The sequence below is a fragment of the Cervus elaphus genome, chromosome 12 (genome assembly GCF_910594005.1).
Source record: "Cervus elaphus chromosome 12, mCerEla1.1, whole genome shotgun sequence".
In the NCBI taxonomy this organism is placed as follows: domain Eukaryota; kingdom Metazoa; phylum Chordata; class Mammalia; order Artiodactyla; family Cervidae; genus Cervus; species Cervus elaphus.
Genome location: NC_057826.1, coordinates 96,559,869 through 96,586,389, shown reverse-complemented (window position 1 = coordinate 96,586,389; position 26,521 = coordinate 96,559,869). Strand labels below are relative to the sequence as shown.

General features: G+C 40.7%; 1 protein-coding gene across 2 annotated transcripts in view; it reads left to right on the top strand.

Annotated features, from left to right (window-relative positions):
- KCNN2 (potassium calcium-activated channel subfamily N member 2) overlaps nucleotides 1-26,521 on the top strand; it is a 477,213-nt gene that overhangs the window by 13,647 nt on the left and 437,045 nt on the right. The window contains exon 1 of one of the 2 annotated variants that reach the window (XM_043920759.1): nucleotides 25,642-25,658. The exons of the other annotated variant lie outside the window; for it this stretch is intronic. The gene's annotated coding sequence lies outside the window, so the exon portion shown is untranslated. Of the gene's footprint in view, nucleotides 1-25,641; nucleotides 25,659-26,521 lie in introns of those variants that run through there. 2 annotated transcript variants of the gene reach the window in all.

The following is a 26,521-nucleotide window of genomic DNA, read 5'->3' as shown; positions in this document are numbered from 1 at the left end:
GTCACAGAGAACATGGCTGGATGGTTAATTGTCATAATATTGTTAAATACATTTAGCCTCCTGTTATTGAAATTGTTTATAAGTTTAATCAGAAAAACTTTTACATGAAATATTCTAATGAATGTATTGTGTATAACAAATGTACTTAGCCTCAGGGACAATCGTCCTTGAAAGATAGCTATAAACTACATCTCTGAACATTACTTGCAAGATTTTATCCTTTTTAGAAGACAGACTTGTGCAGAAACTCAACTTTTGCTTTTAAGATAGAGAAGAAATATGGATTTAACAGAAAATTTATGATCACAGAAAAATGTTATGACTACCTGTGGTCTGCAGTCATAGCGGACTCTACTGATCCACTGTTCCAGGTCAGCCTAGCCCTGCAGGCACCCTGGGCCACAGATTTGCAACCAGTACTGACCAAGTGTTTATTTACCCTGTTTCCATGGGTGAACGCTCAAGGAGCTGTCCCTTCTGCTATTTTACATTCCAACCGCCCGCCCCGCACCCCCATACAGGATAGACTGACAAGAGAGATTTCAGAGACTGTGCCTTGCTCTGGGATGCTGGAGGGGCTGGTGACAATCCAGAGGAGTAGAGAGGAATTTAATACATTATGAAATGGACCTTGACCAAAGAGAGAGAGGAGAGGAGGAGCCTGTGGATAAACTGCTTGCCTTTTTAAAATTTAAACAGGAAGAAAACCCAACTTTATTCATATGCATATGAGAGTTCACAAAAAAGTAGCTAGTAAATGGCTTAACTTAGAAGCTTTTGTTATTAATGTCACAAAGGAAAAGAAAAGGGGAGAAGTTTCTTTAGGATGAAGAAATTGATTTCTAAGGCAATAAACAGGAGATAGAATAGCTTGTGATAACCACTGCTTATGGTTATCATCAGTGGTATTTTCCTTCTTTTTCAAGGCTATAAAGACTCTCTCAGACCAGACAATCCTTCTCTTACCTGCAGACCATTCATTCTAAGATGCAGGAGTCTGTCCTCGTGTGGAGGCGGGCGGAGGCCTGCACAGCCTGCATGTCCAGAGCGGAGCCAGTGTGGATCCGTGACTTCCTCCCTCGTGGTTACTGTCCTTCTCCTGCCTAACTCTCCCTTCCTCAAGAGTACAGCCCACTGCCTCCACCCCCACCAGGAAAATTTGCACGCAGTCTGTTGTCTCTCATCTTTTTATGGAAATACATAGACAAGTAATTTCCTTCTCGAAAGCACTTTTGCCAATACTTCCTCTCCAGTTTTTAAATACTGTTGAAGATGAAAACCTTCCACTATAGATTACCAGGACTTTTTAACCATTTAGAAGGATTCATGGTAATACTTTTTTTTTTTTTTTTTTTTTGCTCATAGGATTCTGAGGCCAGCCTTATTTTCCTTTTCTCTAAGTTATTTTGGGTCTCCACAATGACCATTTATATCACCAGCCATAAAAAGGTTTCACTTATAGGATGAAAATCTCAAAATCACTGCACATTGTTTTGGACCACAAAGCTTGATTCCCCATTCCTGCCTCTAGAGGTCGTAAATTGTCTTTTGGGTTAGCCCTGAGTGACATTGGCTTCTTGGGTACACACCATCATGGATGCTAATCCCGTCGCGTTGTCACTCCTGCGTCAGTTAATCTCAGCTGAGGGTCAGAGACACAGCAAAGAGTGCAGGTGATCATGGGTGTGTGTGCTTACTTCAGCAGCACATATACTAAAATTGGAACTATCATGGGTGTGCCACAGAGGTGTCAGTAAGAGAAAGTTTTATAGAGTTATAACTAGATTTATTGAAAGCTTGATTTATTGAGAGTATGAATGCATCCTACTTTACCCAGTTATTTATTTCTGAGTGAATTCTAGAGAGGAACCTCAAACATTTTACCCAGATGCCTTTTATTTTCACTGTGTTGCTGATGATTTTGGGGAACAACCGTCAAACTAGGTACCTCTTCCTAGGTTCCTAATAATCTGCATATTTACTTTTATCTCTGCTTTCCTCTGATAGTTCAGGCTGTCATTCATTATCTCAACCTTGTTGCTGTTCAGTCGCTCAGTCGTGTCCGACTCTCTGTGACCCCATGGACTGCAGCACGCCAGTCTTCCCTGTCCTTCACCATCTCCTGGAGCTTGTTCAAACCCATGTCCATTGAGTCAATAATGCCATCCAGCCATCTTGTCCTTGTCATCCCCTTCTTCTACCCTCAATCTTTCCCAAGGGTCTTTTCCATTGAGTGGGCTCTTCACATTAGGTGGCCAAAGAATTGGAGCTTCAGCATTAGTTCCTCCAATGAATATTCAGGATTGATTTCCTTTAGGATTGACTGGTTTGATCTCCTTGCAATCCAAGAGACTCTCAAGAGTCTTCTCCAACATCACAATTCAAAAGCATCAATTCTTTGGCGCTCAACCTTCTTTATGGTCCGACTCTCACATCCATACATGACTACTGGATTCTCAACCTTCAGTTCAGTTCAGTTGCTCAGTCGTGTCCAACTCTTTGCAACCCAATGAATCGCAGCACACCAGGCCTCCCTGTCTATCACCAACTCCCAGAGTTTACCCAAACTCATGTCCATTGAGTTGGTGATGCCATCCAGCCATCTCATCCTCTGTCGTCCCCTTCTCCTCCTGCCCCCAATCCCTCCCAGCATCAGGGCCTTTTCCAATGAGTTAGCTCCTCTCATTAGGTGGCCAAAATATTGGAGTTTCAGCTTCAGCCTCAGTCCTCCCAATGAACACCCAGGATTGACCTCCTTTAGGATGGACTGGTTGGATCTCCTTGCAGTCCAAGGGACTCTCAAGAGTCTTCTCCAACACCACAGTTCAAAAGCATCAGTTCTTCAGTGCTCAGCTTTCTTCACAGTCCAACTCTCACATCCATACATGACCACTGGAAAAACCATAGCCTTGACTAGACAGAACTTTGTTCTCAACCTTAGACTCTAGCTATTATTTCCTTACTAGTCTTCCTACTAGTCTCACCAACTTTCTGTCTCTGGGGCATCATGCCATCATGACCTCTTTTGGAATGGAATCTGTTCATGTGCTCTTCTGTTTCACCCTTTCAGATGTTCCCTTCGCTTCTGTCCTAACTCACCAGCAGGGCATATGAGGCTCTCACGCGTTCACTTCTGCTACTCTGTAGCCTTCTCTATCACTGCTCAACTAGAAAGATTTTCATGTTTCTGCTGCACTTCATTGCTTATTATTTACCCAATGAGCTCTGCTTTTACCTATACTGTTCTTTCTCTCCTGTTTTCCTCTTTTCCGTAATGCCCACTCTTCCTTCAAGAGCTAGTCTCAGCATCTTCTCAGAGGAGTTTTTCTGGACTGCTTCTTAAAGGAGCCAGTTAGTACATTAAGTGAGAGTTAGCTTGGTGAATTGCCATCCACCAGGAACCAGCACTTGTTTCGGCATGTCCTGAAACTGGTATTTTGCCGGTGTCTTCAGCAATGGACAGTATCCTCAGAACTGGTGCTGACTAATCAAACTCAGGAAGACAAAGCTGTGAGCTCTGGTGGTAATTTGTTAATTTTATTTGTCAGCTATAACTACAGCTGAGTGTGATGCTACATGTAAATATCCCTTGTAACTACAGCTGAGTGTGATGCTACACGTATGTGTCCCTTATAACTACAGCTGAGTGTGGTGCTACATGTATGTGTCCCTTGTAACTACAGCTGAGTGTGGTGCTACATGTATGTGTCCCTTGTAACTACAGCTGAGTGTGATGCTACACGTATGTGTCCCTTGTAACTACAGCTGAGTGTGATGCTACACGTATGTGTCCCTTGTAACTACAGCTGAGTGTGATGCTACATGTATGTGTCCCTTGTAACTACAGCTGAGTGTGATGCTACACGTATGTGTCCCTTGTAACTACAGCTGAGTGTGATGCTACACGTATGTGTCCCTTGTAACTACAGCTGAGTGTGATGCTACACGTATGTGGCCCTTGTAACTACAGCTGAGTGTGATGCTACATGTATGTGTCCCTTGTAACTACAGCTGAGTGTGATGCTACATGTATGTGTCCCTGAGTTAGACAGACTGGGGTTCATGGTTACTAGTGTGTGACACTGGGCAGGGCACCAGACCTCTCTAAATGTTAGTGTATTTGCATGTAGGATTGTGGAAATTATACTTTATATTTCTGAGAAGTGTGAAGAATTAATACCCTTTTCTAAATTCTAGTCATTCATGAAGAAGTTAATGAGATTTTCCAAGTTCAAAGACTCCGTCAAGGGTAGACCCAGGTTTGGAGTTCAATTAGTATGACTCAAATCCATGTGCATCACCACCTGTCCTAAATAGTTTTCTTAACTACTTCTTTTAACATTAGCTTTGTGCAAAGTAATGCTTTTTTTTTGAAATCATAAATTTTGATTCACTAGCCAGATATGTGTCTTATAGCATGTGTGTGTTATACATGTTATGTATGTAAAGATAGTGTATGGAGACAGTAACATGGAAGCATACATTACCGTATGTAAATGTAGACATACAACCTAGAGGGGTGGGATGGAAGAGAGGTGGGAGGAGGTTCAAGAGGGAGGGGACACAGGTACACCTATAGCTGATTTCATATTGATGATTGGCAGAAACCAACACAATAGTGTTGTGATCCTTTTTTAAAAATAAATAAATTTTAAAAATTAAAAAAGATAATTGGTTACAACCAATAGTATCTACTCTAACATGTTTAATCAGGAATAATTTTTATTAAAGCATGTTAGGTAGCTCCCAGTGTTTCTGGAAGGCCAGGAGAATCAGCCTGGGGGATAATAATGCAGGGTTATTGGTACTAAGAAGCACACAGCCAAGAGACATGCCCCAAACCACCAAGAAGTACTATTTGGCAGAAGCACCACTGTTCCATTACAGCTGTCCCAGAAGTATCTTCACCACCCTCAATCTTATCAGGAAATCTGAACTCCCACTTTGTGCTGAAAAAAAAAAATTGTTCATTCCCACAGTGAAATTTTGTGAAGGTTTGTCTGAAAAAACTTAGGTCACATGCTTGCATCAGGATTGCAGGAGATTACAAGAAATGATTTTTAGTTCTCTGACCTCTAGGAGACTGAAATAGGGGTTAAGTCAAAATGCACTGTCTCAATGCTATGAAACAAGTATACTATCAAGGGTGAAACAGATCACCAGCCCAGGTTGGATGCATGAGACAAGTGTTCAGGGCTGGTGCACTGGGAAGACCCAGAGGGATGGGATGGGGAGGGATATGGGAGGGGGGATCAGGATGGGGAACACATGTAAATCCATGGCTGATTCATGTTAATGTACGGCAAAAATCACTACAATATTGTAAAGTAATTAGCCTTCAACTAATAAAAATAAATGGAAAAAAAAATGCACTGTCTGCCACAGTGAAAAAAAAAAAAAAACCTTCATTGGTTTAGCACCTAAAATCTTTATAGACAGAGAGTATATGTATTGCATTTGGAAAGAAAAATGTTTCCGTGGTGTGGGGTATGCAAAGCTCTGAATAAGTGGTGATGTGGACGTCACTGTGGCTCTTCTGTCGGCGTTCCAGGTTCTGCTCTGAGAGGCACCAGCACACCGTCCAGGTTCTCCTTAGTATATTCACACCCGTAAGTGATAGTATGTGAGATGGGATGATGTCTTCGGGAAGCACATGGACTTTGGAGCCCAAGTGCGTGGGTTCCAGTCCTGAGTCTCTCATCGCCTGGCTCCTTGAACTCGAACCATTCACTTCTCAGTTTACTCGTCTGTATCGTGGAGGTGATGATACATTAGGTAGCAGCAAAGACAAATAAGTTGGTATTTTCAAAGTATTTAAAACAGTGCTTAAAAATAAGAGGTTTATATAAGCGTTTTTAGATAAATTACATGCTGCTAATAATGCCTATTTTCAGATCATTAGAGCGTTTGAATCCTCTTCCTGTGATCTTATATGCAGATGATGCATAGCGACCATTGCTCAGTCACAGTAATTTTTCTCTGGTCACTCATGAGAGGGAGGCAACTTTTGTTATAGTTTATATGCATTGGCCCTTTGATATACAATTTTAAAAATAGGAAATCAAAATGACCTTACTGGAATATTCTCATCAGTTGTGTCCCCAGAGGGTTAGTCTGAGGACTACATCGTTCTCTCTGCTGAAGACCCGGGATAAGTGTGTGGATTATCTTTAACTGGCTTGATCACGGTGACCATCATTCATTTTCAAAATGTGTTTACTTTTGAGTTACTTGTCATCTGCATACTCTCTTGATACATTCACTCTCTCCCTATAAATCTTCATTGCAGACTTTATCCTGCTTGTTCAACTAGCATAGACGTCATTGATGGCTCCTCATTAGTATTACTGCTGTTATAACTTACTCTTACAATAACCTGTTTTTAGAACCTGATTCAGTGTGGATTTAAAAGAGCCTTACTATTTCCAGTTCAACAAAGCTGATAACACTCCAAATCTAAAGCTTCTGCCCACCCTTACCTTTCCATCGCCACTGTCTCTCCTGTAGAAAATAGACATGTGTCAGCTGAACATCACATATAAGACTCTTCACTCCTTATATTTGTCTTTGAGATCCCTTGAGCTAAGGTCTATTCAGCATTGTATTCCTATTTTCTGGCACAGTGCCTGACCCACAGTAGATGTTCAATAACGTTTTATAACTAGGATCTTGATAACTAGTACCAGGATCTTTATAACTAGTACATACAGATAAAGCTATTTCAGGATAAAAGGAAAACATTATTGAGTATTCACCTCAGTGATGGAAAATAAGCTACAATTAATACTTGCTTCAGTAAACAGTAAATCAGACAAATTAGTTCTTCCCTTTGTACAGTATAATGTAGGATTTTATTTGAATACATTCTGGCGGTGGGAGGGAATTGTTTTTCTTTCAAGTTTCTCAGGATGGCATTTTAAAGATAATACCATCAACTTTCAAAATTTTGCCTGGATTTTATTAGGATTCCTACTTACTGTCCATATATTGTTCTTTGAGGAAAATGTATGTATTTAAAAACATTTCTTAAGTGATTTTTCCTCAGTGATTTCCTCAGTTTTCTGTAGGGATCTAAGGAAGGAGTTTTTATTGAGCTTTAACTGACATATAACATTTTGTTGGTTTCAGGTGTACATCATAATGATTTGATATTTGTTTACACATAGCAAAATGATCACCATGGTGAGCCTGGTTAACATGGGTCACCTCACAGTGACAATTTTTTTCTTGTGATAAATAAAAACTTTCACTCTCTTATCAACTTCCAAGTATCCAATGAAGCATTACTAACTTTAATCATCATGCTGTGCATTTTATCCCATGACCTATTTATTTAACAGGAAGTTTGTACCTTTTATCCTCTTCATCTGTTTCACCCACCACACCTCATGCCCCTAGAAGCCACCAATCTTTTCTTGCTTCTATGAACTTGGTGTTCGTTTTTAACTTTTTTTTTTTTTTAGATTTTATATAAGTGAGAGCATATCCTGTTTGTCTTTCTCTGATCTGCTTCACTGAGCATAATGCCCTGAAAGTCCATTAGTGTTGTCACAAATGGCAAGATTTCATTCTTTTTTTATGGCTGAATAATACTCCACTGTGCATTTTCTCTATCCATGCATCCATTGATGGACACTTACGTTGTGCTTATGTCTCACCTATTGTACATCATGCTTCAGTGAGCGTGGGGCTGCCCGTATCTTTTCACAGTAGTGTTGTCATTTCCTCCTGATAAATATCCAGAAGTGGAATTGCTATATCATATAGCAGTTATGTTTTTAACTTTTGGGGGAACATCTACACTATTTTCCATAGAGGTTGCATCAACTTAGATTTCCACCAACAGTACACAGGGTTCCCTTTTCTCCATATTCTCACCTGTACTTGCTATTTGTTGTCTTTTTGATAGTAGCCATTCTGGCAGGTTTGAGGTGATGTGTTATTTTGGTTTTGATTTGCATTTCCCTGATGGTTAGTGATGCTGAGCATCTTTTCATGTACCTGTTGGCTGTCTTTATGTCTTCCTTGGAAAATGTAGGAACTTTAAACTAATTAGCAAAGCTAAGTAAAACTGATGTGCTCTGGGCTTCTGAGTGATGGGACCTGTCTTGAGACCAGGCATCTCTTTCTGTATTATCTAAAATTTCATCAACAGAGTTAATCTCTCATGAACTTTAAAGGCTGTGGTATATGAGAGAGAGAGAGAAGGAAAGGGAGGATGTTTAAGGTAACCTGTTAAAAATGAAAACTTCCACAAGGAGACAAATAAATTATAGTTAAAATAGCAACAAAAATCTCTAGAATTTATACAGATAAAATAGAGAGGAGAACATCAAGAAGAACATTTGAAAGCATAGATAGATCAGGGGCCAGAAGTGGGCTTTGCTTGTTTTAAATTTGCTGAGAACCAGCCTTTGTGGGTTTTTAAGCAAAAGTATTGGGGGCAGTGACACTGGCCCATGTCCTCAGCTCCTCTCCATGCAGGTCTGGTCCTATGCTCTAGTCCAGCAAACTTCCTTTGAAGTATTCTCTAAGTGGGAGACTGGTTCTATGTAAGATGAAATGACTCAGAAGTTTTTTCAACTGCCCAAAGAAATTAATACCTTCAGAAGGAGCTTGAGGACACTGTCAGAATTAAAAAGAACTTGGTGACAATTTAACAATGAAAAGTCACTTTTAAACTGTCAGAGGAGCCAGACTCTCTGAAAATTTAAAGTGATCCATGGGAGGTTGTTTAAAATGCAAAATTCACTTTGATTTTGAAAATGAATTGAAGTTCTTCAACTGTGTTCTTGTAAAAGTCACTGGTTTTCATCCCACTGAACCCCAAGATACAACAAGGCCAATTTATTTCTTCTCTGCCTTCCTTCTTCCTTCCTGTCTCTATTATATCTGAACCCTTAGCACAGTATCTTAGTTAACTGGTATGAAATAGACATTAAATGAGTTACTGTCTTGAACTGTAACAATGCTCAGTTTAATTGCCAAACACAGACTGGAGGTTGGAAAAAGTAGTATACATTACATAGTCATGTACTTCAGAGGTTTAAAAATTCTAAATGGCTGTGATTACTCATGAATTTCTTAAAGATGTCATTGAGGGACTTGCCTGAAGGCATGCGCTCAGAGGGTTGAATTTTGGAAGGCCAAGGATAATATGAGATGCAGAAGCAAGCTATCCATGAGGAATTCTGTACATTTGCATTTCCACATATAACTTTAGATGGAGTTCTAAACGTTAAACTAGGCTAACAATTTGCAAAAAAAAAAAAAAAAAAAAAAATCTCCAAATTTCTCTTTGATCTGCAGGCTCACAAATTTCATTTTTTATTGAAATTTTACTGTAAAATGTGCTGTTGAGTAAAATTCAAGGGTAATGTCAGTTATTTGCTTGTCAATATGAATTTGGGAGTCAATATACGGTCACATTATATATAAAGTTGCTTAATCACGTCCGACTCTTTGCGACTCCGTGAACCCAATAGAGAGTCCTTGGAATTCTCCAGGCCAGAGAATGGAGTGGTAGCCTTTCCTCCTCCAGGGCATCTTCCGAACCCAGGGATCGAACCCAGGTCTCCCACATTGGAGGCAAGTTCTTTACCAGCTGAGCCACAAGGGAAGCCCAAGGTCACATTAACAGGCACAGATCTGTGTTTCTGTTTATGGTAGCTTGTGTGAATGGCCCCAAATCCTCTCTCTCTTTTCACTCATACACACAGAACGTGATATTAGCAGTCCTGTTTTCAACAGATGGAGTCCTAGGCCTTAACCCCGTCAGCCTGGGTTGGCCGTGTGACTGACTTTAGCCAGTGGGGCATCAGCACAGATGCCTCAAGCAGAGTCTTGAAAACTGCTTGCCTGTTGGGCTTGTACTTTGCAGTGCTGGGTTCCCCGTGTGAGGAAGCCTGGACCACCCTGGTGGGTGAGGACAGGATGCACAGTATGGCTGGCAGCAGAAGTAGAGCCGCTTAGCTCCCCACGGGTGCACGATTGAGCCCACGTGAGACACGCAGCAGAAGATCCTGCCACGCTAGGCCTGCCTCGTGAGCTTGGTAAACAGTTGTTTTCAGCGACTTGGGTGGGAATGATCTGTTACACAGCGATAGATAACTAGCCGAAAAATTGATGCTTTTGAACTGTGGTGTTGGAGAAGACTCTTGAGAGTCCCTTGGACTGCAAGGAGATCCAACCAGTCCATCCTAAAGGAGATCAGTCTTGGGTGTTCATTGGAAGGACTGATGCTGAAGCTGAAACTCCAATACTTTGGCCACCTCATGCGAAGAGTTGACTCATTGGAAAAGACTCTGATGCTGGGAGGGATTGGGGGCAGGAGGAGAAGGGGACGACAGAGGATGAGATGGCTGGATGGCATCACCGACTTGATGGGCATGAGTTTGGGTAAACTCTGGGAGTTGGTGATGGACAGGGAGGCCTGGCGTGCTGCGATTCATGGGGTCGCAAAGAGTCAGACACGACTGAGCGACTGAACTGAACTGAACACCCTGGTCCTGCTGTGTGGGCATCCCACCCTTTCTTAAGTTCCTCCTCACTAGTTCGAGGGGTCCCTGGTGGATACTGCTAATGCTCTTTGAGGTATAGTACTCTTGACCACCATGACACATCTGTGCTGCTCCCTGACTCGTGGTTCCTTTGCTGCTGGTGTCTTTGGTGGGCTGGTCAGTGCCAGGGGGGCAGCTTTTCTGCTGGTGACACGGCTGGCATCTCCCAGAGAGGTCCACACTGTGAGGTGCGTCCAGCTCATGTTGGGACCTCTGCTGTTTCATAATTAGGGCAAAGGTGGAGGGATAATTAGATCAAAATCAGGGGAGATAGCATTTGGGAGCTGGAGGCACCTTAGAGGTGGTTCCAACTCCTCATTTTATAAAAGAGGATCCTTGCACAGAGAGCTTTGTCACTGGCCCAAGGTCCCATGATATGAGTGCCAGATCTGGGACTGGAGCAGAAGTCTTCTCATTCCAGATCTGGGGATTATTTCCATCCCATTCTCATCAGGTTTGCTTTTCTTACATCATTTAAAATCTTCCAAAAGAGGAATGTAGGTCTGGGGAAAACTTAACCAAGATGATAGATAAAATATCTGGGGTATGCTGAATTACCCCTTGGAAATAATTTGATCGTAGTGTGGGACAGGTGCCCATTTTCCCTTTAATGTTTGTGTCATCCTGTTTAAGTGATTGCTGCATTTGAGAAGTGCTTTGGAGATGAAGCTACAACTTAGGCATTCCTGGCGATGTCTGGAGGCCCGAACGTCTTCTGCATTCAGCCAGGGTGGCAGGCAGTTGGAGAGGGGGCTCTGTGGGAACTTAGCCTGTACGGCGGGGTCTGCCTTAGTTCAGACACTGGTGGCACAGTGGGGCACACTTGGCCCACATGGGGGACCCCAGGACCCCCACCGCATTACCCAGACCTCACGTTAGGTGAGGCTCAGTACAGCAGAGAGGTCTGGGTTGCACAGGCGCCAGGCTGGATCCTGTGACTTGCGGCCCTGCTGCACTGTGGCGTAGCAGGGCGTGTGGGATGCAAGACCCTGCACGGGCGAGGGCGTTCGCATCCCAGGGTCGGCCCTGCAGGTGGCCCCTTTGGAGCGTCCCTTCCCCCTTCACCTTGACTAAGATCACTGCGATTGGCTGTTGTGTGCAAAGCTCAGGACGGAGAAGCGGGGGGCCGTAACCGTGCAGGAGAAGCGGGGGGCCGTAACCGTGCAGGAGAAGCGGGGGGCCGTAACCGTGCAGGAGAAGCGAGGGGCCGTAACCATGGGGGGAGGACACAAGTGTGTTCGGAAGGCCTCAGGGTCCCCCTGCACCGGGGCAGGCGGGCTGTCATGTCGAGGCGTCATCCATAAAGCGCTGCCAGACATAAAGCAGGGGGTGTGAAAATGGGGAAACTCGACTCTCCTCCAACCAGCAGGAGGCCTCCCTGAGACCGAGGATCAGAGCGGGGCTGGAGGAGGCCTGCTGTCCTCCCCACTAGCTACTCTGTGCCATCAGACGTGGAGATAGGAGAGACATCACTTGCTGAGGCAGATGTATTTGTTTTCGATGTATTTTTAAAGCATTCCCAAGCCTTTCTTCCTGGGCATGTTCTTTCATCTCTGATGTTGGTTTAACAATGCTGCTTCCAGTAAGGAAAAGGAATATGAGGAAAGTGACCTGTATGCTTACAGTGCAGATCTGGAGACCATTCGCTGTGTGAATGTAGCACACGGAAAGTGAGGGCAGTCTAGTCACAGCATTTCAACTTCAAGCTTCTGGTGGGTCTCAAAAAGTGATTAAAAGGGATTTTAAAAAATAATGGAAAATACCTTAAGGGTCTCGCTTTAAATTGGAAATCCAAATTGAGAATCACATCCATGATTTAAGGTAAATTAGAATATGGAACACAAGGGCCCCACAAAACAGTGACCTTGGCGCTGAATTGGGAATGGGGGCTGACTCATCCCTGTCCTGTTGACATGTCAGCTAATAGAGCTTTTGTTTCTTGGCTTGATACTCCTTTGCATGCTTGAATTAACATGTATTTGGTCTTTATTTAGTTCCTAATTGGGGTTATGATTGAGCGAGTCACTAGGAAGACAGGAGACAGGATCTTAGGGGGTTGGGCATATTTGAGGCTGGAAATAGTAAGAAAGCAGGAGAATCTAAGAAGAAAAGACAATCCAGGCTCATTTCCCCATTTCCCGTACCCTGATAAGGACACATGATGAGCCGGGCATCAGGCGATTGTGCAGCTTTCTCTGACAAGCAAATGGAAAGAGATCAGTTCCCATGGGGCTGAGATTTTATGAATGAAAAGGTAGCTGAGCCTCACAGGCTGCTCAGGGATGAAGATGGATGTATCTTTTCTAGAAGAGTGTTTGGAGGCCTAGAGGAACCTTCAGAAAGTGGCTTGCTTTCTGTTGTAGCTGAGGCATGGACAAGAAAATGTGGAGTCTAGCTCTGTTGCCAGGGGTTTGGGACTTCAGGAACTAGGACTTGATGCCTCATTCTCTGTGAGCACTGCCAGCAGGGAAACTGCTCATATCACTTACAGAGGAGGTATGTGTCAGAATTATTAGCAAGAAAGGGTATGATATTTTTTGGCATATGTCTATCAGTCTTATGGTCTGGCATCAGAAATTTACATGAAAGTTCCCTTTGCATTGTGAGGTTTTGATTAGGACTTGATTTTTATAGCCCGAGTATAATCACACTTCCGTAACTACCCCCAGCTTCAAATGTAACCAAACACCTAACTGCCTGTGTAAAAACCTTTGCAGAGGCACCCACTCACTAAGTTTCTGGGTGAGGCCAAGGACTCTGTTAAGTCATTTATTTCTACTTTATGATTAAGAGAAAAAATATATTTAAGAGTTTTTTGCATTTCCACCTAGCAGAATTTTAAATGTATTCTCATAAAAACTTCAAATCCAAAATCAGTCATTCAGAAATGTAATGGAGATGCAGTGAATATAATACAGCACCATTAGCCTTTATAAAATAAATATCAATTATAATCAGAAGCAAGTTAAGCTTTTTCTAAATTAAGCAACATGGCAGAGTGAAATAGCAGGGGCAGGACTAGTCACAGTAATGTTCTGATTTTGCTACCAAAGGAATCCAAGCCACAAAAAGAGTGGAAAGATTTTGTTTTCTGTTTTCAGAAAGAATTTATGCAATGTCTTATATATATTTTGATAGAATTTACTAGTGAAGCCTTTTGGGCCTGTGGGTATCTTTGTGAGAAGGTTTTTATTTACACAATCAATTTCTTTAGACAGGGATCATAATTTCTTTTGAGTTTTCCATGGAATTTTTTCACTTTACCTATTTTAATAAATTTGTCAGTATAAAATTATTTATAATATAATAACTTATTGATTTTCTGTATGATTCTGTAGGAGCCCAAGTGCTGTTTTGTCTTTTATTTTTTATTATCTAGAGGATTTCTTTTTGAAAAATAACTTTTTATTTGATTTTTTCATTTTTTTAATATGTTGCTCATTTCTTAATTATATCTCCTTTCTACTTACTTTGTGTTTGGTTAGCCATTTGACTTTTTGAGAGAGAAGCTTACATAATTAATTTTAGACAGTTTTTTTTCTTTATTGAATAAGGGTTTGGAGCTGTAAGTTTCTGTCTAAGCAATGCTTTAGTTGTATCTCATAAGTGTTGAAATTTATGTTTTTATTTTCATTTAGTTCAGATATTTTCTAATTTTCTTTATTTCCTTGTTGACCTATTATTAAAAGTGGGTTTTAAGAATTCATAGACTATTTTTAGACTAATTTTAGGTTTACAGAAAACTGAGCAGAAAGTACAGATCATTCCCATGTCCCCCCTCTCTGTCTTGCTCACAGTTTCCCCGGTTATTAACCTGAGTGTGGTACCTGTGTTATAATTGCTGAACCAATGGTGATACAGTATTATTAAAGTACATAGTTTACATTACGGTTCCTTCTTTGATTTCTACAGTTCTGTGGGTTTTGACAAATGAGTCATGTCCTGTATCCATCATAACAGTATCATACAGAATAGTTTCACAGCCCTAAAAATCCCTTGTGGTCCACCGATTCATCCCTTTCTCTCCACTCCAATCCCTGCCAACCATTTACATTTTTGTGTCTATAGTTCTGCTTTTCCCAGAATGTTGTAATCATACAGTCTGTAACGCTTTTTCAGACTTACTTCTTTCTCTTAGTAATATGCGTTTAAGATTTCTCTGTCTTTTCATGGTTTGATAACTCATGTCCTTTAATTGCTGATTGATACTCCATCATGTGGATCTGCCAATCTGTTGTCCTCTCACCTTTTAAAGGATATTGTGGTTGCTTCCTGTTTTTGGCAATTAGGAATAAAGCTGCTACACACACTTCATATGCAGGTTTTTGTGTGATATGTCTTCAAATCAGTTGGGTAAACAGGTTCATGAGTGCTGAATCATATAATAAGACTATGCTTCATTTTGGGGGAAGCACAAACACGTTAAAACTGTCTTCCAGAGTGGCTCTCATTTTGCATTCTCACCAGCAATGAATGAGAATTATTTTTGCTCCACATCCTTGTTTTGTCAGTTTTTCATTTTAGTCATTCTTAGAGGCATGTAGTGATATCCCATTGTTGCTTTGATTTGCAATTCCTTAGTGACATGTGATGTGGAGCTTCATATGTTTATTTTCCAACTGTGTATCTTCTTTGAGTTGTTTATATCTTTTGCTCATTTTCAAATTTTGGGTTTTTACCCCTTATCATTGAGTTTTAAGAGTCTTTGTATACTGTAGGTACAGATCCTTTATGAGATATATTTTCCAAATATTTTCTCTTGAGTCTGTGGCTTAGCTTTATATTCTCTTAAAAATGTTATTCATAGAGCAGAAAATTTTAACTTTTATTAGGCCCTACTTAACCAGTTTGTTTTTTTTTTCAGGCATGTATCTTGTTTTAGGTATTTTTCTAAAAATTATGAAACCTAAGCTCATCTAGGTTTTCTCTTAGATTATATTTTCAGAAATTTTCTAATTTTGTGTTTTACAATGAAGTCTGCAATCCATTTTGAGTTAATTTTTGTGAAAGCTATAGACTCTGTGTCTAGAGGTTTGGTTTTTTTTTTCATGTGAGTATCAAATTCTTCTGGTACCATTTGTTGAAAACACTATGCTTTTTTCTATTGAATTGCCTTTGCACATTTGTCAACCATCAGTTGACTTTGTGTGGATATATTGCTGGGCTTTCTATTCTATTCCATGATAAATGTGTCTGTTTTTATCCAATATCATGCTGTCTTGATTAATGTAGCTTTATAGTAGGTCCTGAAGTCTCTTGTGTCTGTTCTTCAACTTTGTTCTTTCTCTTCAGTATTGTGTTGGCTGTTATGGGTCTTTTTCCTCTTCACATAAACCTTACAATCAGTTTATTGATTTCTACCAAATAAATTGCTGAGATTTTGATTGGGATTTGTTGAATCTATAGGTGAAGTTGAGAAGAGCTGACATGTTAACAGTAACAAATCTTCAGATCCATCCACATGAAATCTCCCTCCATTTATATAGATCTTTTAAAATTGCTTTTCATGGAGTTCTGGTTTTCTCCATAGAGATCATGCACATATTTTATAGACTTACGTATTTCAATTTTGGGCATTCCTGTTATAAGTGGTATTATGTTTTTTAATTTCAAATCCCAATTGCTTATTGCCGGAATATATAGAAAAAGCAATTCACTCTTGTATATTAACCTTGTATCTTCAATTTTATTGTAATCTTAGATTTAAAAAATTGATTTCTGGTTAAATTCTGTTGTATAAAAGAATGCACTCTATAAAATTTCAATCCTTTTAAATTTCAGACGTGTTTTATAACCCAGCATATGATCAAACTTTGTAAATATTCCAAGTGCACTTGAAAATAATTTTATTTTGCAGTTCTTGAGTAGATTGTTCTATAAATGTCTTTAAGTTAGTTGGTTGATAGTGTTTTTTAAAATCTTCTGCATCTTACTGAATTTTATCTTTTATTTCACTAGTTGCTGAAAAAGTATTATTGAAACCTCTCACAATAATTATTGATATTAGCTTGTGCTTGCTGCTAAGTCACTTCAGTCGTGTCCAACTCTGTGCGACCCCATAGACGGCAGCCCACCAGGCTCCCCCATCCCTGGGATTCTCCAGGCAAGAACACTGGAGTGGGTTGCCATTTCCTTCTCCAATGCATGAAAGTGAAAAGTGAAAGTGAAGTCGCTCAGTCGTGTCCGACTCTTAGTGACCCCATGGACCACTGCCTACCAGGCTCCTCCATCCATGGGATTTTCTAGGCAAGAGTACTGGAGTGGGGTGCCATTGCCTTCTCTGAGCTTGTGCTTACTTGGGCATAATATGTGTTAAACTGCTGTCTTAGATAATGGAGTATTTGAAGAACTTGTTAGAGAGAACTTCTGGAATTTTTCAGTCCTCTACTTCCGTATTTGAAGTACAAATAAGGGATATAATATGTTTCTTTAACTTTTTCTTAATGCTTTTATTGTTTTATAGTATTTTTTTTGAGATTGGAAATTGAATATTTATTCTCATAGTTGGATCTCAGGAAAAACTGAAGGGTTTGAATCGGTATTTTGGAATGTAAACTATGCTGTCTTGTCACTTCAGGTATCTTTTCATGTGTTTAGAAAAAAGGAAATTTCATAGGTTTTCAATGATCTAAAATCTGAGAAGTGTGGTATATCTTGTAGTGCTATATAAATTGACAGGTAAAAATTCAGGAAAATCTTAACAGTTTTACAGTGGTAGATAGCCTTAAGAGTGAGAGAAAAATATCAGGATACTTTGATTCTCTTAAGTTTTCTTCTAAGGCATACCCAGATATCACAACAATGAGCTAAAATTCCCAGGGAAGAAAAAAATGCATCGGTACCTGTATAACCTAAGGAGGAGAACTGGTTCTATTGCTTTGCACAGAACCAGCATGGTTAATTATCTAAAATTGGAAGGCTGGATAAAATCTTCACAGCTTCATGTATCCTACAGGAAAGACTGCATCTGTAACCATTATTGTACAGGTTTCCTCCTCTAATTAAATTTATTGAGTAAAGAAAGGCCATAATTTATCATATTCTTTCCCAGCTTTCTCTTAGAAGGAATTTTTCCCTTAGTCAGACTGGAACTAGCATTGTGATACTTTAGATACAACCATTATTGTATAGGTTTCCTCCTCTTATTAAATTTCTTGAGTAAAGACAGGCCATAATTTATCATATTCTTTCCCAGCTTCCTCTTAGAAGGAATTTTTCCCTTAGTCAGACTGGAACTAGCATTGTGATACTTTAGACTAATATTATGATCAGTTGAGAAGCAGCCGCCAATCTTCATAGTCTGGCGCTGTGACAAAATCCAAATAAAGTTTCATAATAGTATGTCTTTACAGTTCTGAATTTTGAGGGGATTCAAACACAAATTTGAATAAGGACATTTGGATAGAGTTTTATGGATTGCAAATATTTTTCACATTATTTTAGTCCTCTTATTACCTACTCTGAGAAAGAGAGTGTAGAAGTTCATGATACCTATGGTGTTCTCTGCTCAGCACTTTTTCCAATTTCCTGTCTTCTGATGCCAATAACCATCTTCCAGCTTCCTTAGGGAAATGCCTGCTCTGCTAATGTGGTTCCAAGTAAGGCTGTTAATCATAGTCCTGTCTATAGCTGTTTCCTCGCTACAGTGTCTGGTCAGTCAGGATTACCACCTGCACCTTCCTATTCACAGTGACTGGTTGAGAAATTGTATGTGGTTTATAGGGCCTTATGTGAGTTCTCCCTGGCACTTTGCTGCTGAAATGAATGTAGAGAAAATGTCTTCTTGCTTTTGGGCTTTTGTTGCTAGATCAATATGAATTTGGAGATGCTTTGAAAATCCAAGTTGTCTAGAATAGGAGAGAATTGAGGTTAATTTTGAGATGAGAACAGATGAAATGAAAAGATAATTACTCAATGGATTGAACTCTGGGTCCAGCCACATTTGACCATGTTTCATGAGCTAATAAATGCCTTTTTTCTGAAGGTAGTTTAAGATGATTTCCCCCTTACTTGGTTCATTCAGGCTTCTGTAATAAAGTACCAGAGACTGGGTGGCCTGTAAACAACAGAAATCTATTTCTCAGTGTTCCGGAGACTGGAGATCAGGATGTTGGCATGGTTGAGTTCTGGTGACAGCCGCCCCCAGGCTGTAGACTGTGGACTTCTCCGGTACCCTCGCACAGCAGAGAGAAGCAGCAAGCTCTGGCGGCTCTGATAGGGGCACTGATGTGACACGTGAGGGATTCACCCTATGTCCTCCTCTAGACCGAAGCGTCCCTTCCTAATGCCCTCACAGTGGGGAGCAGGGTTTCAGTGCATGAGTCTGTGGGCGGGGATACAGCCTTTCAGTTCATGACAGTAGATTATTTCATTTGCAACCTAAATCATTTTCCCTATTGCAGTTACTTTTGCCACATTTCACAGATGAAAAACTGAGGCTTTGTGAGGGTAAGTGACATATATATATATATATATATATATATATATATATATAGGTTCCCCATGGGGAAACTTGATAAAGCTTATTCTCATTTCAGCTAATCATTCTGTCTGCCCATTACCACCCTGCATAATAATAAATATCTCGTGGTTGTTTTTCATTTGTGTATGTGTGCGTGGCTGATCCTTTTTTCCCTAAAGAAGGTTTGCTGACCTGACTATATAAGCTCTTCTGCTCGAGGGATGATGTCTGTGTGACCGCATGGCTCTGCTGACAGTCTCTGCCTGTCCTGCCCCCTCACGACCAGATTTCTATGCTCCTGGTCTTCCTCTCAGAAGAGATTATCTAACAGACCAGGTCTACCGGGCTTGAGTCATTTGAAATCTGATTCTGATCCGATCCATCTGTGCTGACCATTTTATCTCAGAATGGGTCTCCACTATTGCAGAATCTTTCTGAAGGCACCCTGGAGTGCATTGGTGAAGGTAAAAGAAAAGATTCACTTTGTTTGTTTCAACCTGTGTTGACTGGCCTGCCTGTCCCTAGACAGTCCTCTGCCATCCTTGTGAGCCCAAATGACAGAAAAATGGGCTGCTGAGATTTGAGGAAAAATACTACATTTTGTGAACAATAAGAAAAGGAAAGGAACAAGTAATGTGATTCTTTAAAGGTTAAATACAGTAATACTTCCCAATTCAGCTTGCTAGAGAAGAAGCTGCTCCCTAAGTGAATTTTAAAGAAACACTTTAAGCACAAAAAACTTTATAGAAAACTATTTTGAACATTATAAGGTTGAAATCTTTCTAAGATTTGTTGCAAACACTCCTGCTTGGCTTTTCAAATCACATTTCTCCTAATAGGAACTATTCCCTTAGACACTTAGAGGTTTCGTTGTTTCTGGATGACCTTTTCAGTGGAGTACTCATTGCTTTTTAATAATTCCATTCTGTTTTTTAATGTATTTTCTTATATATTGTAATTTTATCTACTAATTGCTCCTTTTTATGGCTGTTAATATGTTCTTTGCTGTTGCTTCAAATCTTCTTCGAATATAGTCTGCGTAACATATACCTCCTACCCTCTCTTCTGGAGTAGAGGCTGAAGGATTTGTGGCTGGTTTTTTTTTTTTTTTTCTCTCTCTTACCATGTAGATAACTCTTGCATTTACATCTGTTGTTTTCAGGCAGGCCTGGACATGAAGCATCACTGGGACCCAGGGAGAGAGGAAGCAGAACTTGGCCAAAGACCTAGTTATCACTGGCACTCTGCTGACCACTTGTGAGGCGTCAGCACTATGCCTTATCTAACTTAAACCTCCCAACAGGGCTTAGAGCAAGATTTTCCAGGCACTGTACTAAATGCTTTACACATATTATCTCTCTCAGTACTCATAAGATCTCTATGTATCTCATAAGAGGAAGGTAACTTGGAGGTAAAACAGAGCACAAACTTTGACCTAGGTACACTGGATCCAGGGGCAGATTTGGCAACATGATGGAATTACAGATTCTCTCCTAAAAGGTTCTATTTAACATGTTCTATTTCCCTGGGTCACAAAGCAAGTGGCGAAACTGAGATACAGTTCTGATTTTTTCCAGACGTCATGTCCTTGACTACCATCCACGTGGCCTTAATTCCTTATCTTATCTTCTGCTTTATTTCTCTGCTTAGTCCAGCAGACTTCCTCTAGGGCTTGGTTTGCTTAACTCCTATCTCTTCTTCTCCGGGATTAATTCTTCTCCCTGTATATTCTACTCATCTGTACAGTTATGTCCCCAATATTTCCTGGGCGTATATTTGCGTCATGGCTTTAAAACTGGGCCCTGTATTGTACCTGCTGTAGCCTTTCTATGTAGTGCTTAAAACAGGTGATTTAAATATGCATTTATATGAGTGAGTCTTCTATTAAGCACATCAACACTACATATATTTGAAAATGGGCTGTATTAGTTTGTTTCTGGGCTAAGGGGGCAGTCATCACTCAGCCATGTCCGACTCTTTGTGACCCTATGTACTGTAGCCTGCCAGGTTCCTCTGTCCATGGGGTTTTTCCAGCAAGAACACTTGCCATTTCCTTCTCCAGGGAATCTTCTCTACTCAGGGATCAAACCAATGTCTCCTACATTGGCAGGCAGATTCTTTCACCACTATGCCACCTTGGAAGCCCTAGTATGTATCTGGTCTATGAAAAACCCACATATGGATTTTCAGATCCCCTTGCCATAACTTGACAGTCTCCTGGGTCTGAGTCCACAGGTTGAGACCACTGCCTGGAATAGCATAATTTAATGATAGAGAGCCAAGCTCAGCAGTCTAACAGACTCTGCAGCTCCCAAGGTTTCATGATCTTGGTCATGAATCTCAACCATCACACAACAAGACTGCCTTTTTCTTAGGCCTCATTGTCCCATTTAGATGAGGTCAGGCATTTAAAGTACTTAGCACATCATCAAGGCGGTATCATTTTCCTGTCCATGGCTTGGATGTTAAAGGACCTAAGACAGAGTGATAAACCCACTTTGACCAGGGCACACTGGGTCCTGCGCTGGTTTGGTAACAGTCTGGAGTTACAAGTTGTGTTACACAGCGAAATCAAAATAAGGGCTTGCACTGGCCAGTTGATAAGGAAATTTGTAACCAGGCTGGCTTCCCTGGTGGTTCAGAGTGGTAAAGAATCTGCCTGCAATGCAGGAGACCTGGCTTTCATCCCTGGGTTGGAAAGATCCCCTGGAGAACAGAATGGCTACCCAGTCCCGTCTTCTCGCCTGGTGAATCCCACGGACAGAGGAGCCTGGTTTGACAGTCCATGGGGTCACAAAGAGTCGGAGCCAGCTGAGCGACCAGCACTTTCACCGTTTCTGTGTGATGACAGCCATACCTCACGGGGCCGTTCTGGGGGGTATCGTTCCCCCGCCACCTCTCTGTCACTGGATGTCGCTCAGAATTCAGGCTTCAGCCTCTCCCCTTTTCTCCATGGGTGGTGTACCACGGAACCTCGGGACCGCCTCTCTCTCCCTCCTGACACTGCCCACCTCTGCCCTTTCCCGTAGACCTTCTCCTCTCCATCCTTCCACAGCCCTCCTGACTCCCGGTTTTCCTGTAACAGACGCCAGGAAGCAGGGTCCTCGCTGGTGGTCAAGGACTTAAGACACTATGCTCCCAGTGCAGGGAACCCGGGTTTGATCCCTGGTCAGCAAACTAGAATCCCACAGGGCGCAACTAAAGACCCACATGTCACAGCTAAGACCTGGCACAGCCAAATAGAGAATTATAAAAACCAAAAACACCAGGAAGCACTCGTAGGTATTTCTGTTTGGGACTCCGTATAAACCTGTAGGAGCAGTAGGAGCATAAGATGGGGGCATGTGCTTGATGTGGACGGGAACAGGCAAGAAATGGCAGGGAGGGAAATTCTCCCTTACTGTATGCATAGAAGGGTTGTTGAGCCTCTCTATTGGACTAACATGTATCAGCTCTAATGAAAGTTGATGGGGGTGCGGAATCCACAGCCCTGCAAGTTTCATTCTTCTTCAGCAGGAAGTCCCCGGAGACTCTGCCACAGAAAATCTAAGGGTCCACCAAGCTGGATGAAAACCAGCTCAAAGACAGAACTTCATTTTTAATGCTGTAGAGGGTAACTCCAAATAATAGCAGCTGAGCCAAGAATACTTTCTGTACCATATCCCATGTAATCACTTCATAACCCTATTGAAGCAGGTTCTGCTGTTATTTCCATTTTATAAGTGAGGAAACTGACTCATAGAGACCAAATGACTGCAAATAACTGGCCCAGCATTACCCGGCTCGTAAGTAGATGAGCATCGATTTTGAAAACAGGTCTGTCTGATTCTGTGCTCTGGCTCTTAAATCTCTTGCTACAAATGGATCCTGAATGTATTCCTTCTAAAGGGTGGTGGTGGTGGTTTGGTCGCTAAGTCGTGTCCAACTCTTACGACCCCATGTGACCCCCTGCCAGGCTCCTCTGTCCATGGGATTCTTCCATGGGATTCTGTCCATGGGATTCTTCAGGCAAGAATACTGGAATGGGTTGCCATTTCCTTCTCCAGTTCTAAAGGGTAGACCTAGTTTAATGCTTAGACTTGGTAAGAAATTCTTTTTGCAATAAACTGTTAAGAAAACTCCCCCCAACCCCCAGTTGACTCTGCCAGTTAAATATTGGTGTACCTTAGTTTTCACACGGCAGGACGTAGCTGCGGTTGGGCAGGTGGTCCCCACAGAGTACAATCAATTTCAGTCTGTTCAGATTACAAACTGACCTGTAAATGAATTCTAGCATCTCAAGGGAAAATAAAAGCAAAGAGTGTTGCGTTATCTTGTGAAAATTCATTAGCACTGCTGGAAAACTGTGTCCTGTAGTTGGTGAGTCACGAGTGTTACTTGTGTATCTTTAACATTCATCCATGCCTCATAGATAAAGCAGGTAAAGTTCCCATCCATTTCAAGTATTGGAATACAAATTCTTTAATTAGAACCTCTGTTCTGCCTTAAGCTCTGGGTCTGGCCACTATTTCCACCCAGATCTATCAAGTGAGTCATCTTTGTCAGTTGTCACCACCTCCCTGTGGTGATTGTTCAGTCGCTCAGTCCTGTCTGACTCTTTGCGACCCAGGGCCTGCGATTTTATGCTAATTGGTCTCTAGTGCCCTAGGCTTCCTCCAACTTCCTATATTGTTTTCTTTTTTGCTACTGTAACAAAGTACCGTAAGCTTAGGGGCTTAAAATAATACACGTTTATTATGTTACAGTTCAGAAGTCGAAAATAAATTTTACAGAGATACAAGCAAATCAATGGCAGCCTAGCTGCCTAACTTACGTTAGGAAGCCTAACTAATGGCAACCTAATTTCTTCTGGATAATCTAGAGAATCCATTTCCTTGCCTTTTCCAGTTTCTAGATGCTGTCTTCCTTCCTTGGCTGGTCAGCTTTTTTATCCTCTGCTTCATTCCTGGGCCTTCCCTGACGTTGCTGTCTCCCTCTTTTAAGGACCCTTGTGATTTACAGTGGCCCCACTTTGGATAATTTCACCATCTCAAGGTCTTTAATTGTAATTTCAAGGCTCCATTTTACCATGTAAGATAATATCCATAGGTTCCAGGGATTAGCAAGTGTCCACATAGCTTTGGAGGCCATTGTTCATCTTGCATACCTCCTCCTTATGGAGGGCTTCTCAAAGAAGAAAAAAGGTTCTGTGGTATCATGAACCTGGCGTGAAACATGAAGCAGGAATTTGATTCCAGTCTTGAATCAGACATTATGCCCATTGTCAGATCATACACTAAGCGTTTGACGTGCCAGATAAAATTCTGTCATTGAAATCTTACATCAGTTCACTAATATTTCTCCTAGCTAGAAAATTTCACAACTTGACAAATTCGTTTATATTAAAATATAAATGACTTGAAGAAATTTTACTGTGGATTAGACTTTTCTTCAAAGGACTGAATTTACTCTAAAAATAATAGTTCCTCTGTGATGACTTAGAGGGGTGATGTTACAGTAAAATTGAATGTACCTATAAATTTTGAACCGAGTATGTGTAAGTTTTGTGGATACAATTTGGCAGTTTTTGTAGTTTATACTGAGATCTATTTTGTAAATGTCATGAATAGTTGAAGAATTTCAGAATTCAAAGAATTTTAGGGAAACTTTGGTTTGATATTCATTCATCCCACAAATGTGTATTAGGACTTCAACATGATAGGATTATAGTGGAGACATCACAGGTTGTTCCCACATGTCTCTAGGTGTCACCGTTCTATGACTGTTTGTGGAACAGCACCACCTGTGGTTTGCAAAGCACAAGTGAAAGCATAGTTTGCAACACCCTGGTTCCTTGAGATAAAATAGCGAAAAGGACAAAACATTCCTAGACCTCTGAAACTTCTTATCTAGAGAGGACAGTCCACATACAAAGAGGCAAATGCACAGTTGATAAAGGCAACGTGACGGGTTTCTGTGGGAGAATGTAGGAGGGTCTGGAGCATGCGGGAAGTTTCCTAGGAACATATGTCATCTACTCTTTGAGACCCGAATGAAAATGACAGGCTAAAGAAAGCAAAGGCAGAGGAAAGAGATGGATGAGGATTGTTCAGGCCAACTTAATTGCAAGCTCTTGAGGTGAAGACAGAAGACGATGCTCAAAGAGTAGAAATAGTTCTGCTGCAGAAACAAAGAGATGACCAGAAAAACTAGAGGCTGCAAAAGGTTAAGTAACTTTGTGTGGTATCACCTACCCTGTCTTTTCTGGTTCATTAAGGGACACCTTAAGTTACAGCAGATTTATTCATCACAAGTGCAGCTGTGTGCCCTGGGAGATGTTCTGCTGGCAGCTACACTGCGATGCAGTCTCAGACTAGTGTCACTCTAGACCAGCGCTTGTCGGTTGCAGAGGACAGCAGCTGTGTCCTTGTCTTTGCACACCCACAAAATCTGCGGATTGCCCGCAGTTCATCTTCAGAGGTGTTTTGGTTATTGAAGTCTCCATCAATATATATAACTGAAATTTAGATAGTTATTACAAAAAGATGTTTGATCTGGATATGATATCCCTGCTTATGCAAAAGCTAAAGGCAAAACAGAGAAGCTAAGAGCAAAAGCATACCATTTTCTCTAACAGGGTCCTGTTTGCTTCTGTTCTGGTATGCTTCCTGTTACAGTCGATACAAATTGTCTGTAAGGCAAACAACATTGCACTGATAAAATGACATGAGTCCATCTTGAGTCTTAAAAAAAAAATCAAGATAAATTATGTTCCCATTTATAACAATGTTTATGTAATACTGCTTTCATCTAATCAAATTATTTTCTAATTTTATTTTAAAATATCAAATATATTTCACATTAATTTGGCTGTCCAAATACCAGGGTAATTTGTTGCTAATGGGTTATCATAGTTGCTTTTTTTTTGGTTATGTTTGTGAAATTTTCAGGAATTAAAGATAGTCCTGAAGGAAGTTCTTGAATGTCTAAGTAAATCTCAGTTCTCAACTGGTTTTGCTTGGTAGTATATTTTTAGTTCCTTTGTGTTGGTTGGATAAAAATTTTAAAATCTTCTTTTAGCTATGTTATTATTTTGTTATGGTTATTCTTAGAGATTTTATATATATATTTTAGTCAAATATGATCATCTTTTATCTTTTCAAAGTTGTTACTGTGTTTATAGTGTGATTGTTCAACCTGTGATTTTCTTTTGAACTTAACCTGCTGCTGAAATATATTATTAGGTCTAATCTTTTTTTTCCCAACACTTTACTATGAAAAGTTTCAAACATACTGAAAAATTGAAAGCAGTTTTCAGTGAACATCCATGTACCCAGCCCCTAGTTTCTAGTGTCAATAGTTTGCTATGACTGCTAATCCTTTTCATTTGATTTTTTAAAAACAATTTTCTTGGATTATCTAGATAAATAATTAAGTAATAATTATTACTTCAAGTAAATTATTTGCAAATAATTTTCTCCTACTTATCAGTATTATACCTCTTCTTTCTTGGCTTAATTCA